This window comes from Salmo salar, chromosome ssa11 (assembly GCF_905237065.1).
Source record: "Salmo salar chromosome ssa11, Ssal_v3.1, whole genome shotgun sequence".
Classification (NCBI taxonomy): Eukaryota; Metazoa; Chordata; class Actinopteri; order Salmoniformes; family Salmonidae; genus Salmo; species Salmo salar.
The window spans coordinates 89,774,540-89,795,825 of NC_059452.1; the positions used below are offsets into that span (position 1 = coordinate 89,774,540).

At 42.1% G+C, this 21,286-nt stretch overlaps 1 protein-coding gene across 2 annotated transcripts in view; it reads left to right on the forward strand.

Annotated features, from left to right (window-relative positions):
• The window catches only part of LOC106563498 (pyruvate carboxylase, mitochondrial), a 118,269-nt gene that overhangs the window by 28,756 nt on the left and 68,227 nt on the right, over nt 1–21,286 (forward strand). The gene's annotated exons all lie outside the window — the stretch shown is intronic.

Here is a 21,286-nt window from a genome sequence, read left to right on the forward strand (position 1 = left end):
TGGATATTCTCTTAATGCATTGAGTAGAGTCTCAGAACTGCTCTGACTGCCCTCGGTGGGGGGTTGGTCTACCTGACAAAGTTTCTGCTCAATTGCCAACCTTAAGGTCAGTCTCTAGCTCTCAAATGTAAGCTCCCTCACAAACTCATGCTATCTGGTTCTGTTTGTACAGTGGTTTTCCGTACTTGTGATTTTCAAAGTTATCGATGGAAGTTGTCAAGTTCATGTCAGGTCTGGTGATGTTCAATACAGATCAACACTAGCACCCCTACTACTGTAATTGAGGATTAATCCTCTCACCTGAGAAGCTGCATGCATTCACGTAATCACCTCAGTTTTTCTAAACAGGATTTTAGAAATGTTAGCAAATGTATTAAAAATAAAATCTGAAATTACATTTACATAAGTGTTCAGACCCTTTACTCCCTACTCTGAAGCACCTTCGGCAGCAGTTACCGCCTCGAGTCTTCCTGGGTATGATGCTACAACCTTAGCACACCTGTATTTGGGGAGTTGCTCCCATTCTTCTCTGCAGATCCTCTCAAGCTCCATCAGGTTGGATGGGGAGCATCACTGCACAGCTATTTTCAGGTCTCTCCAGAAATGTTCTATCGGATTCAAGTCCGGGCCACTCAAGGACATTCAGAGACTTGTCCCGAAGCCACTCCTGCGGTGTCTTGGCTGTGTGCTTAAGGTTGTTGTACTGTTGAAAGGTGAACCTTCTCCCCAGTCTGAGGTCCTGAGCACTCTGGAGCAGGTTTTCATCAAGGATCTCTCTGTACTTGGCTCTTCATCTTTCCCTCGATCCTGACTAGTCTCCTTGCCACTGATAAACATCCCCACAGCATGATGCTGCCACCACCATGCTTCACCGTAGGGATGGTGCCTTGTTTCCTCCAGGTGCTCTGATATTCACTGTCAACTGTGGGACCTTTACATAGACAGGTGTGTGCCTTTCCAAATCATGTCCAACCAATTGAATTTACCACAGGTGGACTCCAAGTTGTAGAAACATCTCAAGGATGATCAATGGAAACTGAGCTCAGGTGGATCCTGTTATGTAAATTAGGTATTTCAGTCTTATTTTCAATACAATTGCAAAAATGTTAGCTTATGTCATTATGTGGTGTGTGTGTGTGTAGATTAAGGGGGAACATTTGTATCAATTTTGGAATAAGGCTGTAACGTAACAAAGTGGAAAAATGGATGGTATGAATACTTTCCGAATGCTCTTTTTGTAAGCTTAAGACAAGTTAATTTCAGAAATATTGTGGACCTGTTTGCCGCCTTCATTGGCTATGTACACGGTAGACTCATTGGCATACCTTACTACCCTAGCTAGTGTTTTCTAAAACCCACAGCACAGTGATTTACCAGTAAAACCTGAAAAGATAAGGGGCCCCAAACAACTCCATTGTGGAACACTACACTGCAGTGCACATACAGTATGTCATATTGATAAAAGGTTTATTTTGTAGTTTCTCGCTTTGACCTATTTGATGACATACTTCTCAGGCAGCAGATGTAAATCCATGACCAGTGAGTCTTCAGACATTTTGTGTTAAATCAATGTCATCAAATGCCACATGGAAATGTAGAATGATGGGTAGTCCTACACAGTGTGTGTATGTCTGACTGTATTCGACTAGTCTAACCACGTGCCCTAATTCCTGAGACTAGTCTGACATATCAATGTGGACAATTATTACATCATTCCTCAGTAATTTGAGACTGCTAGATTTTTTTTCCTTCCATGAGAATGGCATTCTCCTTGAAATTAAAGGTCCAATGCAGCTGTTTTCATCTCCATATCAAATCATTTCAGGGAAACAATTCAGTACCTTGCTATGATAGTTTTCAATTAAATTGTTCAAAAAGAAAAAAAAAATTGCTTCATAGTGAAGAGCAATTCTTAATCAAGAATTTAGCTAGGACTGTCTGGGAGTGGGGAGGGGAAAACAGAAAATTTGCTGTTATTGGCAAAGGTTTGCAGCTTTCTTTATTGGTCTAAGTAATTTACTGCATGGTGGTGTCCCCACGGAAGACCAACTCCATCCGACCACAACAGGCTGAAATTGCAGGCGTTCTTTCCAAACAGCTCTAACACTAAAAGGGCATTATCGTTTTCACAGTATTATTCCAAACTCATGTGGAAATATTTAAAAAATCACAGGAATTATGTTTTTGACGATCAAGGTGCTGGGAAAGTGGTAATATTACTTTCTAATTCCACAGTTCTGACAGTTAAGAGTGTATCAAAGCCATAACAAAAAAATAAAACTTTTACTTTCATGACTTCAAAGAATTTCTCAAAGCACCCTGTAGGATTTGGAGAACTGCCTGTCTGAATGTAGGGAGGAGAGTTTGAAATGCAGTTTCGGCCTTTGCTATCCTTGCCTCTAATGAAAGGCAACATTATGTAGCCATAATTATTGTCCATTAGAGATTTAGGAGACTTTTGGCTAGATTAAAGGGGTTGCAAATTGCAGTTCGAATGCAGCAGGTGATGGGTAGAGCATAAATATCGACAGATGAGTTATGGATGGGCATCAAGTGAAATCAGTAGGTGTGGAGTGGACACTGATGGGTGAATGTCTCAATGCTGGCCAGGGACTGGCTGGTAGATGAGGTAAGCACTACAGACAGGTTCTCTAGTGATTTTTACTCTACTCTACTCGCTCTCGCCTGCGTTTGTCTGAGGGCTGGCTTTGATCCCTCTCCAGTCTCTGCAACTCGGTGTCACCCTTCTTTTTTTTCACTCTGCTTTCCTAGACATTGAGAGGAATAAGAATGTTTGTGCAAAAAGAATGAAACAGAACAACTTGTAAATGGGAATGTGACATCTAGTAAAGACAGGGTAGGGGTGCAGGTTTAGCTCTGGAATCTTCCTGGGGGTGTTTCTCCTTCAGAAGTGGAGAACCATCATTTAACAGGAAGGGAAAATAAGTACTAAAGTTACTGTCTAGTGCAAATCTAATTTTAAAAGCTCATTCTGTTAGGTATGAACAATCTTGTTCACTAGTCCTTTTACTTGTAGTTGTGACCAAGTCATACATTTTTGTTGCTTGTAACAAGACCTCATCCTCTGGCTGAGACGGGCCCATCTGATTTGGGGAAGACAGCTTTTATTTTTTTATAAAAATGTTTTTCAATGGGTAGAATGATCCTTCTCAAGACTAGGGGAGACACAGGCTCAGGAGTGCACCCTTTCTGCACACAAGCTAGCTAGCCAAGCAAGCCACAGCTGGTGTTAGTTGTTGTATAGGCTTTGTCCTTTTTCCTATCTCGCCAGGCACTTATGTTTCAAAGCTGGCTAGCCAACAATAAAGCAAGTCAAAGCAGTCCGATCCTACACGGAACAACCGTCTTGCCATTCCCTTCTATTTTAAATCCAGTGATTTGTAGGTAAAAGTTGTAATATGAAGAGGCAAGCTAGTTAGCTGTTGACTGATATACAGTCCGGTCCAAGATTATTTGCACCCTTGATGGGCAAAAAATACTTTAAAATATAAATATTACTGTACTATATTGTAAAAAAAACAATGCAAAGTGTATTACACTAATACAATTGTTAAACAAAATCTCTTATCTGAGCAAGTTTTATATTTTTTTCTCAGATTGCAGTCAATTATTGGCACCCCTGTTTTCAATACCATTCAATAGCACACCCTGGGAGGATAACGACACAGCCTTTTTCTCAAATATTTTGACATTGGAGAACACATTCGGTGGGATCGTAGACCATTCATCCATATAAAATCTTTCCAGATCCTTTATATGCTTGGTGCATTGCCCCTTTTCAATTCAAACCACAGGTTTTCAATGGGGTTCAAGTCCAGAGACTGATATGGCCATTGTAAATGGTAGATTTTGTGGTCAATTAATCAATTCTTTGTGGCTTTTGATGTGTGCTTGGGGTTATTGTCTTGCTGGAATATCTACTCCTGGCAGAGGCAACCAGGTTTTTGGCTAAAATGACGTTGTACTGGGTAAAGTTAATAATGCTGTTGACATTGATAAGGGGTCCCAGGACCAGCAAAATAGCCCCATAACAGCAAAGATCCACCACCATATTTTACAGTAGGTATGGGTTACCTTTCTACTTATGCATCCTTATTTTGATGCGAAACCCACCACTGGTGAGCGAGAATTTTTTTTTTTTTTTATCAAGGGTGCCTATCATTTTTGACATGACTCTAGGTAGCAGCCGTAGCCAGAGTCAGGATGAACTAGCTAGTTAGTTAGCTAACCAAAAAATATCAGGAATGGTAATAATCAATCTGCATTTATTGCTGTTATATTAAAGTGCCCTATTTGTTCTATTGTGTGGTTCTAAATCCTGACTCCATCGATACTACACTGCTCAAAAAAATAAAGGGAACACTTAAACAACACAATGTAACTCCAAGTCAATCACACGTCTGTGAAATCAAACTGTCCACTTAGAAAGCAACACTGACAATAAATTTCACATGCTTTTGTGCAAATGGAATAGACAACAGGTGGAAATTATAGGCAATTAGCAAGACACCCCCAATAAAGGAGTGGTTCTGCAGGTGGTGACCACAGACCACTTCTCAGTTCCTATGCTTCCTGGCTGATGTTTTGGTCACTTTTGAATGCTGGCGGTGCTTTCACTCTAGTGGTAGCAAGAGACGGAGTCTACAACCCACACAACTGGCTCAGGTAGTGCAGCTCATCCAGGATGGCACATCAAGGTTTGCTGTGTCTGTCAGCGTAGTGTCCAGAGCATGGAGGCGCTACCAGGAGAAGGGCCAGTACATCAGGAGACGTGGAGGAGGCCGTAGGAGGGCAACAACCCAGCAGCAGGACCGCTACCTCCGCCTTTGTGCAAGGAGGAGCAGGAGGAGCACTGCCAGAGCCCTGCAAAATGACCTCCAGCAGGCCACAAATGTGCATGTGTCTGCTCAAACAGTCAGAAACAGACTCCATGAGGGTGGTATGAGGGCCCGACGTCCACAGGTGGGGGTTGTGCTTACAGCCCAACACCGTGCAGGAAGTTTGGCATTTGCCAGAGAACACCAAGATTGGCAAATTCGCCACTGGCGCCCTGTGCTCTTCACAGATGAAAGCAGGTTCACACTGAGCACGTGACAGACGTGACAGAGTCTGGAGACGCCGTGGAGAACGTTCTGCTGCCTGCAACATCCTCCAGCATGACCGGTTTGGCGGTGGGTCAGTCATGGTGTGGGGTGGCATTTCTTTGGGGGGCCGCACAGCCCTCCATGTGCTCGCCAGAGGTAGCCTGACTGCCATTAGGTACCGAGATGAGATCCTCAGACCCCTTGTGAGACCATATGCTGGTGCGGTTGGCCCTGGGTTCCTCCTAATGCAAGACAATGCTAGACCTCATGTGGCTGGAGTGTGTCAGCAGTTCCTGCAAGAGGAAGGCATTGATGCTATGGACTGGCCCGCCCGTTCCCCAGACCTGAATCCAATTGAGCACATCTGGGACATCATGTCTCGCTCCATCCACCAACGCCACGTTGCACCGCAGACTGTCCAGGAGTTGGCGGATGCTTTAGTCCAGGTCTGGGAGGAGATCCCTCAGGAGACCATCTGCCACCTCATCAGGAGCATGCCCAGGCGTTGTAGGGAGGTCATACAGGCACGTGGAGGCCACACACACTACTGAGCCTCATTTTGACTTGTTTTAAGGACATTACATCAAAGTTGGATGAGCCTGTAGTGTGGTTTTCCACTTTAATTTTGAGTGTGACTCCAAATCCAGACCTCCATGGGTTGATAAATTGGATTTCCAATTTTATTTTGTGTTATTTTTGTTGTCAGCACATTCAACTATGTAAAGAAAAAAGTATTTAATAAGATTATTTCATTCATTCAGATCTAGGATGTGTTATTTTAGTGTTCGCTTTATTTTTTTTGAGCAGTGTATTTGACTTGGTGCTGCTGGGCTTGGGCTGTGTGCCCCTAGGTAGAAGTTAATTTGAATAGCCAGGTGCATGTGTGTCTCATTGGCTGAGCTGGCAAATCAGCAGTCTTTCTGCAGTATGCCCAAACCACTTGTTTCCCAACAAGCCATTTTTTTAATACATTTTAACTAGGTAAGTCAGTTAAGAACGAATTCTTAGTTACAATAACGGCCTAGCAAAATACCTGAGGGGACTGGGATTAAAAATAACATCACTCACGACAAGAGACAACACTACATAAAGACCTAAGACAACACAGCCTGGTAGCGACAACAACATGGTAGCAGCACAACACATCGTACAAACATTATTGGGCACAGACAACAGCACAAAGGGCAAGAAGGTAGACAACAATGCATCACGCAAAGTAGCCACAACTGTCAGTAAGAGTGTCCATGAGGGAGTCGAATGAAGAGATTGAGATAAAACTGTCCAGTTTGAGTGTTTGTCGCTCGTTCCAGTCGCTAGCTGCAGCGAACTGAATAGACGAGCGACCCAGGGTTGTGTGTACTTTGGGGACCTTTAACAGAATGTGACTGGCACAACGGGTATTGTATGTGGAGGATGAGGGCTGCAGTAGGTATCTCGGATAGGGGGTAGTGGGGCTTAAGAGGGTTTTATAAATAAGCATCAACCAGTGGGTCTTGCGACTTAATCAGAGATGACCAGTTTACAGAGGAGTATATAGTGCAGCGACTTTTCCTATAAGGAGCATTGGTGGCAAATCTGATGGCTGAATGGTAAAGAACATCTAGCTGCTCGAGAGCACCCTTACCTGCTGGTCTATAAATTATGTCTCCATAATCTAGCATGGGTAGGATGATCATCTGAATCAGGGTTAGTTTGGCAGCTGGGGTGAAAGAGCAGCAATTTACGATAGAGGAAACCAAGTCTAGATTTAACTTTAGCCTGCAGCTTTGATATGTGATGAGAGTAGGACAGTGTACTGTCTAGCCATACTCCCAAGTACTTGTATGTGGTGACTACCTCATGCTCTAAACCCACAGAGGTAGTAATCACACCTGTGGGCAGAGGGGCATGCTTCTTACTAAACCACTTAACCTGTTCTGAACACCTCCAAAACAATGGTAAAGGGGAGAGAAAGCTTTTTGGACAATAAGAAAGCTTTGTTGTAGAGCATTTAACACAAAATCTGGGGAGGGGCCAGCTGAGTATAAGACTATAATCTGCATATAAATGGATGAGAGAGCTTCCTACTGCCTGAGCTATGTTGATGTAAATTGAGAAGAGCGTGGGGCCTAGGATCGAGCTTTGGGGTACTCCCTTGGTGACAAGCGGTGGCTGAGACAGCAGATTTTCTGACTTTATAAACTGCACTCTTTGAGAGAGGTAGTTAGCAAACCAGGCCAAAGATCCCTCAGACATCAATACTCCTTAGCCGGCCCACAAGAATGGAATGGTCTACCATATCAAAAGCTTTGGCCAAGTCAATTAAAAATAGCAGCACAATATTGCTTAGAATCAAGGACAATGGTGACATCATTGAGGACCTTTAAGGTTGCAGTGACACACACACAACCTGAGCAGAAACCAGATTGCATACCAGAGAGAATACTATAGACATCAAGAAAGCCAGTCAGTTGATTGCCAAGTTTTTACAACACTTGATAAACAGGGCAAAATAGAAATAGGCCTATAACTGTTAGGATTAGCTAGATTTCCCCCTTTTTAAATAAAGGACGAACCGTGGCTGCCTTCCAAGCAATGGGAACCTCCCCAGAAAGGAGAGAGGTTTAAAAGGTCGGACATAGGCTTGGCGATGATAGAGGCAGCAACCTTAAAGAAGAAAGGGTCTAAACCATCTGACCCAATGTTTTTTGGGGTCAAAGGAAATTACTGCCATTGGATCAGGTTACTTTGTTAGGTTGTCAGTACTCAAGTCCAGGACTTGAACTCCAGTCACAATTTTTGTGATTTGTGACTCGGTGACTTGGACTCTGACTTGACCAGTCAAGAAAGTCTCTCTCAATTGGATAATTCACGGCAATAGGTACTGTATTAGCTAGCCCTACTAATTTGGAACGCTGTAAGTCGGCTTACTTCCTACATTATGAAATGTAGCTTCAAAGATTGTTGGATGGCAGCTTTTATTCTGCCAAGGGTCTCGCGACTTGGCTAAGACTGGCCCCGTGTTCACACAGGCATTTGTTAACCACGGGTAAGAATTTTTTATTTATTTATTTATTTATTTATGAGCTGGGCTAAGGATTCACACTTGTAGCCCAGGGCTTTGGAATAACGGACAAACGCACATGCGACCAACATTCCATCTCTGCCCACGACCAATGTTATAAGGAACACATTATTTCCTCTTGCTTCCAGCCTAGCATTTGATTTCCAACATTGGTCTGTATAAACCTTGCTGTCTGCCCCTACGACCTTGGAAACAATGTTTCACTTTTTTGAGATGTGATCTCGCCCCTGTACAGAGAATGCTGTGCAAGGACGAGAAACTTTTCTGACCCAGGCAAAATCATGCAACAATATTATGGATAGTTTGGACACACCTACTCATTCAAGGGTTTTTCATTATTCTACTATTTTCTACATTGTAGAACAGTATTGAAGACATCAAAACTATGAAATAACACATGGAATCATGAAACAAAAAAAGTGTTAAACAAATCAAAATATATTTTATATTCTTCAAAGTAGTCTTGCTCCTTTTTTATCTTTCTTGATCTCCAGTATTTTCCACAACTAAGTCAAATTTGACTTTTCATGTCTGACTTCTCCTTTTACCTCCTGAGCAACCAGTGAACATTCCCCCATTTTGAATTTAACATCCTCTGCATCCATTTTGCTGTTGCATTTGGAGTTTATAACCAATTTATTAATGTGATTATATGCTATAGGTCAGGTCCTATTGGTCACGTGCATGCAGAGCATTCATGTGTCACGTTAAAAGAGCTAGGGAATGTTTTTCCTGAAACAAATTAGGGATTTCGGTAACTCAACTTTTTGGTCAGTAATGGCTGTAATTATGTTGCAGCTTCAGCAACACGGACAGAGCGATACACACCGATGTTCTGTGGTGGTCGCTACAGCAGGGAGGAGAGGGAGGCAACGGGTGCTAGTCACACAGCGCCGCAAGTAGGACACCCTCTCGTCACGTGTCTTAAACAGAGCGCTTTAAGTGTCAGACAAGCTTAGTGCATATAGTTGATTTGATTAAAACACATGGATGTTTCTATTTATGGAAAAATACACACTTTAAAATTTTGACCAATCGATTTGTCAAAAAAACACGCCTCTTGGTCGAGTAAGATTATTTTTTTGTCTGGGACAGCCTGATCACATCACATACATGTATAGCAGAACACACAGCCTCAGTTTATGATAGTGCAACATTAAATCACATCACAGATTAAATTCTGTAGAAAGGATTGTTTAAAAAAAATTATAGGTTGGAACTCTTGCTGTTAAAATACAATGCATTGTTATTCTTAACTGGAATGAACTAATTGATCACATCACACAGATGTAGACCAGAAAACAGCGCGCACGCACACACAGTCCTAATGAGAGGTATGTGGCTGCTTGAAGTTTTCAACAAGCATGTCTATTCTGGGCTCAGTTTGACAGTGCAACCCCAAGGTCAGGCTCAGTACTGAGTCTGTTCTGTACTTGTTTTTTAAGTATGCCAGAGTTGAGAACCATGACTCACATAGGTATGTGGTGCAAAACTGGATCAGAACATCTACTGCTTTCTCAGTCAGGCAGAGACCGCTTCCTGCTGTAGATGAGCAACCCAGAATTGTGAGTGTGTTTGCCTCAAAAAGCATTTTGTTTCAATCAGTTTATTCCAGTTCAGAATAAAAAATGACTTGTATTTTAACAGCAACAGTTCCAACCTAGACTAATTTCTACAGTAGTTGTATAGCATGCCTGCTCACTGTACTCAGCTAGCTAGCTTTGGCTAAGTTTAGCTAGCTAGCTCTTAGCCGTGCACAAGGAAAATGCTTGAAATAGACTCGCATACATTACTATGAGGGAGTACTTCCTTATTTCTGTTTATCACCTGTTATAAAATGACAATTCCTTGCTAGCTGACTTTCTCTTCCAATGTTTAAGCACTGTTTCCTGATGCATTCTGCCCCTGTTCTGAGAACTCTGATGTTTGGTCAGGATGTGATGTTTTAATTTGTTTGTTTTGAGATTCATTACTAAGCACTTCCCCACACAAATCACATTGGGCTCTCCTTGTTATTTGTCAAAGTTTGTATGAAACCAAGAGAAACTCATCACTGTATTTGCATTTTCATGACGATCGAGCTCAGTTAGTACTTGTTGCTAGCTAATTTGTCCTGGGATAGAAACATTGAGTTGTTACCTGAAAGGCACAAGGTCCTCTACCCCGACAATTAATCCACACTTAAAACGGTCAAACGAATCGTTTCTAGTCATCTCTCTTCCTTCCAGGCTTTTTCTTCTCTTGACTTTATATTGTGATTGGCAACTTTCAGGAATTAAGGTGCATTACCAACCTCGTTTGTCTTTGTCACCCACGTGGGTATAACCAATGAGGAGATGGCTCGTGGGTACCTGCTTCCATAAACCAATGAGATGGAAGAGGTGGGACTTGCAGCGCGATCTGTGTCAGAAATGGGACTGATTTCTATTTTAGCCCTTGGCAACGCAGACGCTCGTGAGCAGTGTGGGTGCAATAATTAAATAATATAGAATTCTAAATTTATTTTGCAGCGCATGCAATGCAAGCGATGTAGTCAGCCTGTGAGAAGGACTGCAATATGGTGTGTGCGCATCCGTTTTGGGAATCAAGCAAGAGTTGATTACTTTCGACTCCAATCACAGGAGTCGGACTCGATTGGAAGAAGTTAGCAACAGCGGTTGCTATGCAGGCTGGCTATGAGGGCTCCCGAGTGGCGTAGCGATCTAAGTCGCTGCATCAATTTATTTTTTTTTTTTTGTCTTTGGAGAAAATGTATATAAATGTACTTCAAATTGCTTGCAGAACGCATCACAAGCATTTGCAAATTAAGTTTTAAGTGTAGCTTTTGTGATTGTAAAGTTCCCCCCCCTCTTGACCATGTTTCACACTGGCTATTTTGGAAGTGTTTCTGGGGCTAGCCCCAAAGTCAGTGCTAATCCGGAGCATGACTAGCTAGTCCCGGGCTAAGGTTGGCACCAGCCCACTTTACAATGTGCAAGTGTGGACACTCGCTTAGCCCGGGCTAAAATCTCCCTTAGCCAAGGGCTAAGGAGGCTCTTAGCCCTGGGTTAAGGTGTGAACAATGACTTGGACTCTAACACTTGGGACTTGACTTGCGGTTTAGGGACTTGACTACAACACTGTCTCCATTGTATGGGCAGAATGGTTGAATTTAGGCAAATTGCTACAATTTATGCAATAAATGGGAATTGGAACAGTATCTCCTTAACCATGTCAACATTCCAAACGGAACTTTGCCTGCTGTGTTATTTGTGGCGTAAGAATTTAGGCGATCGCCTGAGAATTATACCTGAAGTGACATTATGCTGGGAAGAACATTTAGATTGCTTCATGATCTCATATATTCCCCACCATTAAGTGACGGTAGAAAAAATGTGAGCTGTGAATGAATAGAAACTGCAACCAATGACACAACCTGCGGTGTATTCATTAGTTTCACATGTAACAAAACATTTTGCACTGTAGCAAGACATTTTGCAACAAACCATTTACTCCAAACAGAAAACATGTTGCCCTGTTTGTCACACTTGCTCGTCTCCCCACCCACTGGTGCCTACTGTCAAGTAAACTCTTGTTGCTCACACTTGAAAGCACAACTTTGGCTATATCATTGATTTAGGTTATAGTGAAATGAATCTCTCGTGGAAAGACTACATAAACATAATCTGACCATATTGAGAGATTTTAGTTAAAATTAACTGAGATTATTGACGAACTGACCCAATAAGAACTATTTCACAAATGTTCAATTATCAAGAATCCATTGTAAGGGTGAAGGGTTTAAATTAGTCAAATTGCTACAATTTGAACAGTATCCCCTTTTTTAATTTTTTTTTTTTTAAGCATGTCAATGTTCCTAACGGAACTTTACCTGCTGTGATCTTTGTGGCATAAGAATGCAGTTCATTACCTGAAAATTATACCCGCAGTGACATTATGCTGAAAGGAACATAAGTCTTTGGTATTACTCGGCTGGGGATCAAACTCCTAATCTTTTTAAAAATTATTTTATTATGTTTTGTCACTAACAGGATAGGTGCAGTGAAATGTTGTTTTATAAGGTCAGGCATAGTAGTGCAGTGCTCCTGGAGCAAATTAGGGTTAAGTGCCTTGCTCAAGGACACATTGAAAGATTTTTCACCTTGTCGGCTCGGGTATTCGATCCAGCGACCTTTTGGTTACTGGCCCAACGCTCTACCTGCTGCCCTAATCTGGCTTGGTAATGTGGAAATCTGGAAATTAACCACAATACCACAGAGTTGGTAATGTGCAACAATAAATCAGCTTGCTTTCTACATTATGAAATGTAGCTTCAAAGACTGTTGGATCACAGCTTTCAGCCTACCGAGGGACTATTGACTCGACTTGGGACTGAAGTATACTGAACAAAAATATAAACGCAACATGTGAAGTGTTGGTCCCATGTTTTGAGGTAAAATAAAACATCCCAGACATTTTCCATAAACACAAAAAGCTAGTTTCTCTCAAATTTTGTGCACACATTTGTTTACATCCCTTTTTAGTTTGCATTTCCTCTTTGCCAAGATAATCCATCCACCTGACAGGAGTTTGTCAGCTGAAGCATGGAGGTAATTGTAATTACCACAATTTGATAGGTCATTGGGGTTAAATGAGCGTTCAGTGTATTGGCAGCAAAGAGGGTGCATTTGACTGACTGTTCCTGCTTTGGAAGCCAGTGAACGCCTAAGTGGCGGGAACCACACTGATATACATTAAAGTATTATCTGGCATGTCTCCCACATACAGTACGTTTAACAAGAACGTTTAATTGTATTTGTGCTGACAGCATCTATAGATGCCTATAAACGCAACATGTGAAGTGTGTCATGAGCTGAAATAAAAGGTCCCTGAATTGTTCCATATGCACAAAGCTTATTTCTCTGGTTTGGTGCACATGTGTTTACATACTTGTTGGTGAGCATTTCTCCTTTGTCAAGATAATCCATCCATGTGACTGGCATGGCATATAAAAAAGCTGATTTAAATGGCATGATCATTACACAGGTGCACCTTGTGCTGGGGACAAAAGGCCACTCTAAAATGTGCAGTTTTGTCACACAATACAATGCCACAGATGTCTCAAGTTGAGGGAGTGTGCAATTGGCATGCTGACTGCAGGAATGTCCACCAGAGAAATGCATTTCTCTACAATGAGCCGTCTCGAATGTCGTTTTGGAGAATTTGGCAGTACATCCAACCGGCCTCACAACCGCAGACCATGTGTAACCAAGCTAGCCCAGGACCTCCACATCGGTCTTATTCACCTACGGGCTCGTCTGAGACCAGCCACCTGGACAGATGATTAAACTGTGGATTTGCACAAATGAAGAATTTCTGACCTCCCCAAGGTCTTGACCTGACTGCAGTTTGGCATCGTAACCGACTTCAGGCGGCAAATGCTCACCTTCGATGCACGCTGGATAAGTGTGCTCTTCACGGATGTATCCCGATTTCAACTGTTACGGGCAGATGGCGGACGGCGTGTATGGTGTCGGCAAGTGGTTTTGGACGTCAACGTTGTGAACAGGGTGCCCCAAGGGGGCAGTGGGGTTATGGTATGGGCAGGCATAAGCTACGGACAACAAACGCGATTGCATTTTATCGCTGGCCATTTATTTAAATGCTAAAGATACCGTGACGAGAGCCTGAGGCCCATTGTCGTGCCATTCATCCGCCGCAATCACCTGATGTTTCAGCATGATGATGCTCGGCCCCATGTCGCAAGGATCTGAATACAATTCCTGGAAGCTGAAAATGTCCCCGTTCTTCCATGGCATACGTACTCACCAGACATGTCACCTGTTGAGCATGTTTGGGATGCCCTGGATTGACGTGTACGACAGCAGCGTGTTCCAGCTTCTGCTAATATCAGCATCTTCCCACAATCATTGAAGAGTGGGACAACAGGCCACAATCAACAGCCAGTTCAACTCTATGCGAAGGAGTTGTCACACTACATGAGGCAAATGGTGGTCACACCAGATACTGACTGGTTTTCTGATCCATGCCCCTACTTAAATTTTTTTTTTTAAAGGCATATGTGACAGATACAGTGGGGGGAAAAAGTATTTGATCCCCTGCTGATTTTGTACGTTTGCCCACTTACAAAAATGATCAGTCTATAATTTTAATAGTAGGTTTATTTGAAGAGTGAGAGAGAGAATAACAAAAAACAAATCCTGAAAAACGCATGTCAAAAATGTTATAAAATGATTTGCATTTTAATGAGGGAAATAAATATTTGACCCCTCTGCAAAACATGACTTAGTACTTGGTGGCAAAACCCTTGTTAGCAATCACAGAGGTCAGACGTTTCTTGTAGTTGGCCACCAGGTTTGCACACATCTCAGGAGGGATTTTGTCCCACTCCTCTTTGCAGATCTTCTCCAAGTCATTAAGGTTTCGAGGCTGACATTTGGCAACTCAAACCTTCAGCTCCCTCCACAGATTTTTTTTATGGGATTAAGGTCTGGAGACTGGCTAGGCCACTCCAGGACCTTAATGTGCTTCTTCTTGAGCCCCTCCTTTGTTGCCTTGGCCGTGTGTTTTGGGTCATTGTCATGCTGGAATACCCATCCACGACCCATTTCCAATGCCCTGGCTGAGGGAAGGAGGTTCTCACCCAAGCTTTGACGGTACATGGCCCCGTCCATCGTCCCTTTGATGCGGTGAAGTTGTCCTGTCCCCTTAGCAGAAGAACACCCCCAAAGCATAATGATTCCACCTCCATGTTTGACGGTGGGGATGGTGTTCTTGGGGTCATAGGCAGCATTCCTCCTCCTCCTCCAAACACGGCGAGTTGAGTTGATGCCAAAGAGCTCCATTTTGGTCTCATCTGACCACAACACTTTCACCAGTTGTCCTCTGAATCATTCAGATGTTCATTGGCAGACTTCAAACGGGCCTGGTATATGTATTCTTGAGCAGGGGGACCTTGCGGGCGCTGCAGGATTTCAGTCCTTCACGGCGTAGTGTGTTACCAATTGTGTTCTTGGTGACTATGGTCCCAGCTGCCTTGAGATCATTGACAAGATCCTCCCGTGTAGTTCTGGGCTGATTCTTCACCGTTCTCATGATCATTGCAACTCCACAAGGTGAGATCTTGCATGGAGCCCCAGGCCAAGGGAGATTGACAGTTCTTTGTGTTTCTTCCATTTGCGAATAATCGCACTAACTGTTGTCACCTTCTCACCAAGCTGCTTGGCGATGGTCTTGTAGCCCATTCCAGCCTTGTGTAGGTCTACAATCTTGTCACTGACATCCTTGGAGAGCTCTTTGGTCTTGGCCATGGTGGAGAGTTTGGAATCTGATTGCTTCTGTGGACAGGTGTCTTTTATACAGGTAACAAGCTGAGATTAGGAGCACTCCCTTTAAGAGTGTGGTCCTAATCTCAGCTCGTTACCTGTATAAAAGACACCTGGGAGCCAGAAATCTTTCTGATTGAGAGAGGGTCAAATACTTATTCCCTCATTAAAATGCAAGTCAATTTATAACATTTTTGTGTTTTTCTGGATATTTTTGTTGTTCCCTCTCACTTAAAATTATAGACTGATCCTTTGTCAGTGGGCAAACGTACAAACTCAGCAGGGGATCAAATACTTTTTTTCCCTCACTGTATGTATGACTGGGAAAACAGATACGTGAAATCCATTGATTAGGGTGTAATTTATGTTCATTTCCTTTTTTTTTGTAGTACTTAAAAAAAAAAATAAATAAAAAAATTGAATCTTTGAAATTGTATTTTTATTTTTGTTCATTGGTTATGACTTGGACTCCAACACTAGGGTCTTGGTACTCGAGTTTGACGGACTTAGTGGCAAGAAAAAGTGTGAACCTTTTGGAATTTCCTGGCTTTCTGCATGGTCATCAAATTTGATCTGATCTTCATCTAAGTCACAACAATAGACAGTGTGCTTAAACTAATAAAACACAAATTATTGTTTTTTTCTTGTCTATATTGAATACATCGTTTAAACATTCAGTGTAGGTTGGAAAAGGTATGTGAACCCCTAGGATAATGACTTCTCCAAAAGCTAATTGAAGTCAGAAGTCAGCTAACCTGGAGTCCAATCAATGAGACGAGATTGGAGATGTTGGTTAGAGCTGCCTTGCCCTATAAAAACACTCACAAAATGTGAGTTTGCGATTCACTTGAAGCATTGCTTGATGTGAAGCGTACCTTGAACAAAAGAGCTCTCGGATTAAGATTTGTTGATTTGCATAAAGCTGGGAAGGGTTACAAAAGTATCTCTAAAAGCCTTGATGTTCATCAGTACACGGTAAGACAAATTGTCTATAAATTGAGAAAGTTCAGCACTGTTGCTACTCTCCCTAGGAGTGGCCGTCCTGCAAAGATGGCTGCAAGAGCACAGCGCAGAATGCTCAAGGTTAAGAAGAATCCTAGTGTCAGCTAAAGACTTAGAAGTCTCTGGAACATACTAACATCTCTGACGAGTCTACGATGCGTAAAACACTAAACAAGAATGGTGTTCATGGGAGGACACCACGGAAGAAGCCACTGCTGTCCAAAAAAAAACATTGCTGCATGTCAGAAGTTTGCAGAAGTGCACCTGGATGTTCCACAGCGCTACTGGCAAAATAGTCTGGACAGATTAATCTTCAATTGAGATGTCTGGAAGGAACACACAACACTGTGAAGAAAAAAGGCACAGCACACAAACATCAACCTCATCCCAGCTGTAAAGTATGGTGGAGGGACCATCATGGTTGTGGCTGCTTTGCTGCCTCAGGGCCTGGACAGCTTGCTATCATCGACTGAAAAATAAAACTTGGGAATTCATCAAGACATTTTGCAGGCGAATGTTAGGCTATCTTACCGCCAATTGAAGCTCAACAGAAGTTGGGTGACGCAACAGGACAACAACCCAAAACGCAGAAGTAAATCAACAGAATGGCTTCAACCGAAGAAAATACACCTGGAGTGGCCCAGTCAGAGTCCTGAACTCAACCCGATTTTGAGATGCTGTGGCATGACCTCGATAGCATTTCACACCAGACATCCCAAGAATATTGCTGAACTGAAACCGTTTTGTAAAGAGGAATGGTCCCAAATTCCTCCTGACCGTTGTGCAGGTCTGATCCGCAACTACAGAAAACATTTGGTTGAGGTTATTGCTGTCAAAGGAGGATCAACCAGTTAATAAATCCAAGGTTTCCCACCCTGCACTGTGAATGTTCACACGGTGTTCCTTAAAGACATGAAAACGTGTTGTATTTTAAGCAGACTGTGTCTATTGTGACCTAGATGATCAAATTTGACCAATTTATGCAGAAATCCAGGCTTTTCCAAAGGGTTCACATACTTTTTCTTGCCACTAACTACATCAATGGTCAACGGTTCCTTTTGAATTATTTTGACACCAGTCAATGTTTTTTTTGTATTCTGTTCACTAATTGTACAGGTAGTATATGAAGTAACTACACATGAAAATTATCTTAGTTTCAAAGTAAGCAGAGGTAAATCCCTCTGGCAAGGAAATGTTCAGTATGCCAAGAAATTGACATGCTTTATCTTTCTTTTCACTGTCGTCATGATCATTATAGTCATTCTTTATAAACGTAATTACCGTGATGAATGTTGAACTGATAAATTCCAGTCTGTTCGAAATGTGAGCTCCCCATTCTACTGATGAGGTGCTGGAAGGCACCAATGCACCAATGATCTCACTTTATTGTTCTGATTAGCTGTAATTTAAACTATGCATACCACTGTTCTAGCAGATATTCTCAAGGGCATGACCAATACCTTGGAGACAGTTGGGCATCTGAGAACACTAAACGTTCAGGTTGCAGCTTTATATTTAGAGTTTTGCTGAATTGGTCCATTAAGACTTCCATGTTTTGATATTTGTTGGCTTTCACAGCACTATCAGCCTAACTTGTGAACAAGTGGTGTCATTTTGTTTTTATTGCGTGTGCTTTTCAGATGGCCCAGGGAATAAAGGGAAAGCCGACCATTACATTAGTATTCTGTATTAAGCCCTGGGTTGGCCCCCTGTTTACAAAACCCTCAATGTGGAAAGTGCCAGGATGTTCCCAAGGAGAGACGTCGTACAATGGAACATGTACTTGTGAATTCCTGGCAGAGAACAAGATTACTTGCAGACGTTCTATAAACATGCAAAGTATGATTGTGGTGGCTGGCTTTCTAGGCTCTCTGGCAGTGTGATATGTCTAATAGGGTGGTCCAAGACGATAGTTACTGCTCTCATAGGTTTTTGCACCAGAATTGGATGTGGTCTCTGCACTCTGAAGACCAGCTTCCACATTAATCAAATCACTGTTGAATTAAGAATATTACTATTGCCATACCCTGTCTTGTCGACTGACTGGACTAACTGCACAGGGATCATTTGATATGCTTCATTTATTCATCTAGATGCATGTTTTATGTAAGCAGTTCATTTAGGACTGCATCCCAGCCACATCCCAATCTCAGCACAGTGAGACGTCGCCAGCTCCCTCCACTTCTGAATATGTATTAGTACCGGTCCTGTTCTCTTCATCCATAGGGGGACGACTACTTGACTCAATGAACAGAGCAGTGCAGGTTCCAGGAGAACATTCTGTCTGAGTGTTCTGACATCTCCTGCTCAGATTAAATTATACTGGCAGGAACATTTATTCATTGTTTTAATACCTTTTAGATACCCCTATAAAGTCCTTGTCCTCAGACAGGTTTTTAACTTCTCATCCAATTCTTAGAATAGTAGAAATATTTTTATAAGGTTGTGTTTACAAAAAAGTAGCTCATTTCTATAATTTTTTTGGTCAAACCAGGAAGATTACCCTTTTGAAATACTTTAATCTTGTTTGTCATTTCTCTTCCCTGCTTTGGTTAGTTGTGCAATCTTTCACTTGTAACCAAAGTATTTAATGACCTGGCATTAGACAGAAGGCAGCTCAAGGCACTGCTGATGTCTGGACTGCTAGTCTCAGCCACATTCAATACTCACTGAGGAATTTGCCATCCCGTTGTCCTGGGTCTCTATTGTTCCTCTGCTGTTTTCTTCTGACAATGTGCGAACAGCTGACCTCAAACTACTGCATTGAGGTGAGATTAGAAATGGAAATGATGGAGTTGAATATTTCATGTGCTCGAGTTTGTCTGGCTGTTTTTGCTGCAATATTGATAATGTCACTAAGCAAAGAGATGGATTTTTCATGTCCCTAAGTTGGCATTAGTGGCCTTCCAACCCTGTGTGTAATGACTATTGTGGTTTAGGTTGGAAGGTAGGGGGAGGAGGAATTGAATCAGTCCATGACTGTGTATATAGAGCAGTGCAGTTGGGCTGATTTGGCCTCAATTTTCAGCTTGGTGATCAAGAAATGCAGCTGCCATGACTGAAGCCAAAACGAGTTGTCTTTTTAGTGTCTGTTTGCACGTGGCAAGCGTTTGTACTTTCACTCTCCCAAAACAGTAAAGTCACTCATCCTTCGAGAACTTGAAACCATCTAACCAGGGATTGTGTTGAAGTTGCCTAGGCTAGCGCTAGACAACCTCTTTAGCCAATTAGCTTCAGTCGGCTGGTGTGCAACCGAGGCTAATTTGGTTTGAAATTGGTTGGCATATCTCTGGGGCTAGTTAAGGACTGTGAATAAATTACACAATGTACAGTGCATTCGGAAAGTATTCAGACCCCTTGACTTTTATCACATTTTCTTACGTTACAGCCTTATACTAAAATGTATTAAATACATTTTTTCCCTCATCAATCTACACACAATAGAACGACCCTAATCAAATAGCCAAGACGATGTAGGAGTGGCTTCGGAACAAGTCTCTGAATATCCTTGAGTGGCCCGTACTTGAACCCGATCGAACATCCTCGAGAGACCTGAAAATAGCTGTGCAGCGACGCTCCCCGTCCAACCTGACGGCGCTTGAGAGGATCTGCAGAGAAGAATGGGAGAACCTCCCCAGATACAGGTGTGCTGAGCTTGTAGCGTCATACCCAAAACTTGAGGCTGTAATCGGTGCCGAAGGTGCTTCAACAAAGCACTTAGTGAAGGGTCTGAATACTTATGTAAATGTGATTCTTTTATTTTGTATAATTTTTTTACATTTACAACATTTTCTAAAAACCTGTTTTTGCTTTGTCATAATGGGCTATTGTGTGTAGGTCGATAAACAATTTATTCGATTTTAGAATAAATGGAAAACGTGAGACTGGAAACTTTTCAAATGCACTGGACATGGGACAATTTTCATGTTGCTCATCTTTAGTTGTCTTATTAAATGCTTTTGATATTTGTATATGAATGTCTGTAATTTATATTTGGTTTGAGGTTAAGTCATTGAAATTTGGAGCTATTGACATTTTTAAGATGTCCCATGTACATTGTGTAATTTACTGATGGTCCCTGACTAGCCCCAAAGGTATACCGAATGTCAAACCAAATGAGCCATGGGGATTATGATCAGGTCACGTGCTCTGAATTGATTATTTACTTGGGTGCTGTGGGCAGGGTTGAAATAAACCCAACCAATGAAACTTTTACGGTACCCTTCATTCCATGACATACCATCCCCCCCCAAACCGACCGTCTGGCAAATCTCAGTTTTGGACAAGACTGACTTTATGACCCAAATTATCCTATTTACACTTTGTAATCAATTTTGATGTTTTTGACTCATAGATGCCACAGGCTGTCTTTTTATAATGAGAAGTTGGTTTTCAGGGTAAGTTGCTCATTATCGAAAAGCCATTTGCTGTCTGTTCTGTCCTTCTCTACTGATCGTGTTCATGTCTTCAGCAACCATTGAATAGAGGTTCATGGCCAATGAAATGTAAGGGTTTGAAATGAAGCCATACACCCACCCACTAAATGACTGAATGAATGTCTCTGCTTGCTTGACTCCTCTTATTCTGTCTCTCCTGCTGGGACTGCAACTTACCAACATCTCCCATGTTTACTTATACCTTCCATTCTTTCATCTTTTCTTTTTATTTACTGTTCTAGTTGTTAGGCTACTATTCTGTGTTGACTTATCACTACTAGATATTTTATCATTTGTTCAACTTTGAATGGATGGAATTCGGATGCAGGGAGAGTAGGAGCACCATTTTAATAG